Source organism: Pinus tabuliformis, chromosome 7, assembly GCF_031772625.1.
Source record: "Pinus tabuliformis cultivar Carrire ecotype Pingquan chromosome 7, CPIR1, whole genome shotgun sequence".
NCBI lineage: Eukaryota > Viridiplantae > Streptophyta > Pinopsida > Pinales > Pinaceae > Pinus > Pinus tabuliformis.
This window is the reverse complement of record NC_142293.1, coordinates 477079909-477087297: the sequence shown is the minus strand read 5'-3', so window position 1 is coordinate 477087297 and position 7389 is coordinate 477079909.

Genomic DNA, 7389 nt, shown 5'->3' with positions numbered 1-7389 from the left:
TCATGGGGAGAATGAGTAGTTGATCAAAAACTTATCATTAATTAACAAAATTGGTTATATGCATTTTGGATTTTACAACTAATTGGTTATTGAATTTTTGCAGCAATACCAATTTGGAAATGCACTTGGGAGTGCCAAGAGTGGTGACGGTGACTTATACACCCAATTTCTAGATCAGTCGTGAGGCCGCTTTTCCATAATGTCATTCATGGGCATGAACTTCCATTATCTATGTTTGGAATGAAGTTCCATTTTGTAGAAAAGAAAAATGTATAGCTAGACAAATTTGGAATACAAATACATGAATTTGAACTTGTGTGTATGACAATGTCTTCATTGACTTTTAAATTTATGATGTGGATTTGATGTTATATTCTATCAATGTTACATTAGTTTTGATGAATGTAGTTAGAATGGTTTTATTTGTTTCATTTACAAGTTATCAAGTTTGCAAGTTAAGTTACTTTTATATTTATATCTTACTCAATGTTGCATGCATGAACAAACATATCATTACCAAGGAACTTTGCTTAGTTATAATAATAGATGTATCATGTACATGAAGAGAGCATATATATATGGATTTAGATTTATTTTAATTTTTAATTTATGAAAAAGAAAACTAAAGTTGAATTTTTGAAAAATAAAAGTACACTATACATGCCTTATAAGAAAATATGCAAAAATAGATAAATATTTGAGCCTTTAACACTTCAATACTAACATTTAAAGATGAAAAATTTATTGATAAGTGATGTAGATTTGAGCCCCGGGACCTGATGGCTTCAATACAGAATTCTTTCGAGTGGCCTGGCCTATTTTGGGTAAGGATATCCTGGAAGTGATTGAAGAATCTCGACTATCTCAGAAGGTACATCCCTCTTTGAACTCTACTTTTATAGCCCTGACTCCAAAAACAACTCATTCTGAAGACCCTCAGGGATTCATATCTATTTCTCTATGTAATATCATATATAAAATTATCTCCACCATTATGATCAATCGTCTTAAACCCTTTCTTCCTGCCCTGATTTCTCCTGAGCAAACCAGTTTTGTCCAAGGCCGCCAAATTATGGATGGCATTGTCACTACCCAAGAGGCAATTCACTCTCTCAAGAGCCTTAAATCAAAGGGTACGATGATAAAATTAGACTTATCCAAAGCCTATGATCACCTGAGTTGGTACTTTTTTATGAACATAGTGAAAGCCTTTAGATTTGACCAGCGATGGATCCAATGGATTTCTTCTCTCATTTCCTCCCCAGTATTATCGATCCTCATTAATGGCTCTCCCTCCCACACCTTCAATGCATCCAGAGGCCTCCGTTAAGGTGACCCTATTTCACCCTTCCTCTTCATTCTGGCTGCAGAAGGGTTGGGAAGATATATAAAATCAGTTATTCAAGTTGGCCATTTAAAAGGAATTCATCTATGGGGCAATGATCTTCCCTTATCCCACCAACAATTTGTGGATGATATAATGTTATTATGTCAAGTCTCCCTTCAGGAATCCAAGGCTCTAAAAGCCATACTGCAAGACTTTATGCAAGATTCTGGTACTCTGATCAGTAATGAGAAATCCAATATCTTTTTCTTCAACACCCTGATTCCTTCCCAATCTTTCATGGCCAAGATTCTGGGATTTCACATTGGCTCCCTTTTGTCCAAATACCTGGGAATTCCCCTAGTGACTAACTCTCTTAGGACTTCTTGTTGGAAAACCATCCTTGAGCGAATCCATTCTCGACTTCAAAACTGGTCTTTTTGATCCCTAAACATTGTTGGGAGGGTGGTTTTACTGAAGGTTGTGCTACAATCGATCCCAATATATCAACTCTCGGGTCTAGCTACTCCTAAAACTGCTTGCTCTAATATGAGAACTATCTTCAAAAACTTCCTATGGCAGGGGACTCAGGAAGCTAAAAAATGGGCACTCCTTTCATGCAATCAATTGACTAAACCTAAAATGGCAAGGGGGTTAGGTCTTCAGGATCCCTTTCTACTAAACCAAGTGATGGTGGGGAGGGGGGGGGAACTCTGGAGGCGATGGATTCAAGGTGTAACTGATCTCTGGAAGGTCATCTGGGGCTAGAAATATAACATGCCTTCAACTACAGAGGAAAGACTGAGAATGCAGGGAACTCCAAGAGGATCATCAATTTGGAACTTAGCTTCTGATAATAAAGAGTTAATTTGCAACCATACATTCTAGAAAATCAGAGATGGCAGGAATGCTCTATTCTGGCCAGAATCATGGCAATAATGGTAAAAATTATTGAGCTACCAAGATTTTGCAAAGATCCTCCTTTTCACTAATAAACCCCACAACTTAATGGTTAATCAGTTTTGGGACTTGACCCCCAGGAATCAATGGAGATAGTGGAAAACGAAACAAGACTGGAACAACCCTCTTGACTGAAATCAATGGGATGTGTTTGATTCTGAGTTTCACACTAGAAGAATTGCATCGTTAGAAGGACAAGACATTCTCAGGTGGGGCTATAAAACTAAAGGTATGTTCACCATAAAAGAAGCTTACCAACTGGCATCAGAGGAGCATCTAGATCAGTACAATCCACTCTGGAGGAAAATATGGATGGGACAATTTTGGCCGAAAGTAATGTATTTCCTGTGGCTAGTGTGCAGTGGCAGGATTCTCACTTGGGACGAATTACAGAAGAGAGAAATCCATGGGCCCTCTTTTTGCAATATGTGTGCCTCTCAAACTAAAACCATGGTGCATCTCCTGAATATATGCCCCTCTGTAGCCCGACTCTGGTAGAATATAAATACTCTTTTTGGTCATCTAGACCGGGATAATACCAGTATCCAATCCACCATTGGGAGTTGGAGGAAACAAAATCTCTTCTAATCTCATGGTAAATCAAGCTTGGTGTCTATCTCTTGGCTTTCTTTTATGGGCAGTATCGAAGGAAAGGAACATAAGGATTTTCAAGGACCAGAAACTGTCACACTTGGAAATCTGGAAAGGAATACTCCAAAATGTAAGAGAATCTATACTAGTAGAGAAATGGCATTCTGATGATTGGAAGGTCAATCCCCAAGAAGCGTGAATATTGTCTACTCTTAACTTATCCCAGCAAATGCTTGCACCTTCATATTGGAACTTAAATTTGCCTCTCACAGTATGGGAACTTCTGCTCTGATACCAATTTGTCACGTACCCGAACCCTCAGTAAAAAAAAAATTATTATTATTAACCGCATTGAATATTCTAATGCTGGTTATGGGCGCTGGTACGAACGCCTCACCGCTTATGACTCACCCTCAAATGGTTTTTATATGTTTTTAATATGTTATGAACATTTACATGCTTTAATGTGTATCATGAACCTACATATATATTGTGGCACATATGAATACGGAGAAGTTAACTTTCAACAGCTGGCTTGGCTACGCCACCATGACCCATTATGTTTTTCTTGTTCTCGGCAAGTTTCTTAAGCTATCTGGTTGATTTAATTGTTATGAAGGCCACCTTACGAATCCTAAGGGTTATCAGAGTTGACAACCCGAGGCATACGCTGGCATTCTATTGATGATAGGTGTTACGGCGTTTAACCCGCCGGCAGACCACGTGAAGAGAGTGGGTTGCATTAACTCCCTGCCTAACCCCTTTACCGCCAAGATCAATGGTGTAGATGATCCGGGAGGGATCCGAGGGCGAAGACGCCTCCATATGTCGACGCCGTGGTTGAATGGTATATGACTTGCCCTTCTCGATTGTTCGATCATTGTGAAGCTCGGTGCCCCTTTGCTCTGCTCCGCGCCACCCTGCTCCAGTCTGAGCTTCTCTGATGATTTCCGCATACGCTGTGTATTCGTTCCTCCGCCGAGCAGGTAACCTCGCGCCGATTATTCGTCTGCTCACTATGTATACATATGTTCTGGTTTCCTGAAGGATGTCACGGATTGTGACCTATCTGCACTGTGTTTACTGTTTTACCTTTGCTTGCGGTTGAATGAATACATTTCTCCATGTGACAGTGCTAACTGTTCCTTGCTGCGCTGTGTATATGCAGTAGAACAGTTGGAACGCGTTCAGATGGGGAGGTCTTCCTCCGAAGGTTATGGCGTTTCTGGCTATATACCAGGTGCGCTCCTCCCGAATGTATGGTATATGATTTGGGTTACTTTTTTTTCTTTTGCTCTTCCTTGGTCACCCGCAGAGGGTCTCCCCTGCGTCGAGCCGTCGCCCCAACCTTACCTTACCGTGGTTGGTCGCAGGTGGCAACGAGATGCTCCCCAATGTACCACACCGTGCTGGTTCTTGTATTGGCCATGGGTTCTATTGAAACCCTGGCGCTTCCCGTGATTAAAGCTAGAGGATTCTCCAGAGAGTGGAACTGTGTTCACACTTTAACTATTTGTAATTGAACTGAGGTGTTAACGTTATATATAGATGGTACTGTTCTATTAACGTTGTACTTTGAATGGCATTCCGGCCTCGGCCGTGCGAATTACAGATGCGGGGGTTCCAGCCCCTTTCAATTTCTTTCTTAATGATATATGTTACAGGTATCGGGCTTCAGACCCGTTGATTTTTATATGATGAACTGTTACGACTGTAGGTTTTTTCTTAATCATTGACTCTAAATCTCCGACCCTATTTTATTTCGGCTCAGAGACTTCTTTTGTGTTCAAAATGATATGATTCTGTCGGCCCGACGCTGTGTAGTCTCTTCATATAATGTTCGGGTTAATGTGAATACTGTGGTTATTTCATATATGTATAGTAGAAATATTTAGGCACATTGCATGCATGAAGTCGCATCTCCTGTTGCGATTCATCAGTATTATAAGGCTGTCCCTCCGGCAGAGTATGCGGCCTCAGCCCTGTGCTTACTCTGTGGACGGGAAGGGTCTGATATTCCGCTCTTACCAAGAGCAAACATATTTCTCTGGTTTATAATTCAGATGCTTTACCATGCTGTTATATTAACTCCGCGGATGGCAGTCTAACGCTGCGGGGTTTGATATTTGGGGTTCCGACTGTTAACACAATATTTATTAATGTTATTAACGCATCTGCATGAGTATTGTTGTCGCTTCAATTCTTGCTATGGTTACTGTTTTAATCTTGGTATTGTTATCATGTTAATCTGGATATACGTTCAGTGGAACCGCTGTTTGCAGGGGTGTGCCGAGGCACTCCCGGTGTTCGTTATATGTTAGCTACTGGTTATAATAAACCCATTGCCAAGTCGTCTTGTATTGCAGGGGTTGCCCGACCCAGAGGGCTTGTCGCCCCTTACCCTTTCTATTTTATTCTTAACATGCGGTCAATGCCACACTCGAAGGACCACTATTCTTGCCTGGGAATAACCTCAGGCTATGGGAAATATTGTTTACTTTCTGGTTTACTTACCTGTAGCATGAATTTCGACAGGGTCTCTCTCTGCCTTTTCTGCTACTCGGGATAATAGTGTTGCTACCTGTCCGCTACATCCAGGGTTTTACCCTTACTCCTGTCAGTTGACAGTGAGACCGAGGCTGAACCATTTGGGTCTCTATCTAAAACACGACGCAGACTTCTATACTTAAGACTATTATCCGTTATCCAGCTAATGCACAGACAGAAAATGACAATGATGTTTAAGCATCCATTAATTCCTTTGCATTACAGATAGTTAATTTTAAATAACAATCTACTTGCAGAGATTTGAGGGTTTCGTTCCTACTTACCTGGCCTCGGCCAGCCCTTAAATCCCTTAGTAGCTCACCTGCATGCAAGCCTGTGCACAGTTATTTAGCCGCCCATCCGTGAGACTCTTCTTTCGAGACCAGAGCCTCCCCCCCTTGCACTCCTCTTGCCAGATCACTATCCTCAGCAAGGTTGCACTGTGTGCTCGACTATCTGGTCCTCACCAGACGTAGTCTTTTATGCCTTCTTTTTCTTATCCTCTGCCTGTCTCTACAGCGCAGATTTTTTCCCCCCTCTCCCTTTTTCCCTGGAAGCTTTTCCAGTTAGGGAAGGTGGTTAGAGTCAGTTCCAATAACTGAATTTCCTTGCCAACTCCCTCCCAAGAGTTGCCAACAATGTCATGAGTATTCTTTATGAAAAAACATTTTAATGCATAGGAAAAATAAAAGAAATACTCTTTTGATCTTTTCAAAAAAAAAAACAATAGACAATAAAATAGTCTTCCAATGTCATTCTTAACCCAGTCTTTACCGTAGTAAAATTTAAATATTTACATATTACCGGGGTCATCACATCTTCCCCCCCTGATATTGGACATCGTCCTGATGTCTGCTGTTCACAAACAGCCCTGGATAAGCTTCCTTAAGAAGCTCTTCATCTTCCCAAGTGGCCTCATCAGGCCCATAGTGTTGCCACTGCACTTTAATTTGGGTAATAACCCACTTCCGCAGCTGTACTTCTATTCGATCAAGAATGCTCAGCAGCTCGACCAGGACCTCTCCTTCTGGTTCGACTTGCAACCATCAACAGTATGAGTCATTTATCTGCAAGTACATTTCCAACTAGTTCAATTGAAATCAAATCTTACCCGTATATCTTGCCACTTGATCACATGCTTAGGGTCATAAATGTATTTTTTAAGCATGGAAACATGGAAGACATTGTGGATTCTAATGTGGCTTGGTAGAGCAAGGTGGTAGGCTATTGGCCCAACTCTTGCCAAGACCTGAAAAGGTCCAAAATAGCGAGGTGCAAGTTTAGTGCAACTGCTCCATTGCAGGGTACTTTTCCTGGCTTGTATTCTTACATAAACATCTTCGCCAACCTGATACTCCTTGAACCTTCTTTTCCGATCTGTAAAATTCTTTTGCCGATCTTGAGCGGCCTTTAAATTAGCCCGCACCCTTTTTACCATGTCTTCCATCTCCTTGAGCATTTCTGGACCCAACCTTAGTTTGTCCTCCGGGCCACTCCAGCTTGAGGGCGTACGACATTTTCGTCCATACAAGACTTCAAATGGAGACATTTGGATCGATGTGTGGTATCCATTGTTGTAGGCGAATTCCACCAGGTGTAAATAGTATTCCCATTGTGTCGGTTTTTGCATTACACATGCTCTCAACATGTCCTCCACAATCTGATTTACTCGTTCCGTCTGTCCATTAGTCTGGGGATGATAAGCGGTACTGAAATTCAGCTGTGTACCCAGTTCTGCAAACAATGCTTTCCAAAAAGCGGATGTAAATTTCACATCTCGGTCTGATATTATTGTCTTCGGAAGCCCATGCAGCTTGAACACGTTCTGCATAAAAATGTGTGCAATCTGCACTGCTCTGTAGGTAGATTGCACCGGGATAAAGTGTGCGGCCTTACTCAACTTGTCGACTACTACCATAATAGAATCATTGTTCTTCTTTGTCTTAGGCAGCCCAGTTATGAAATCC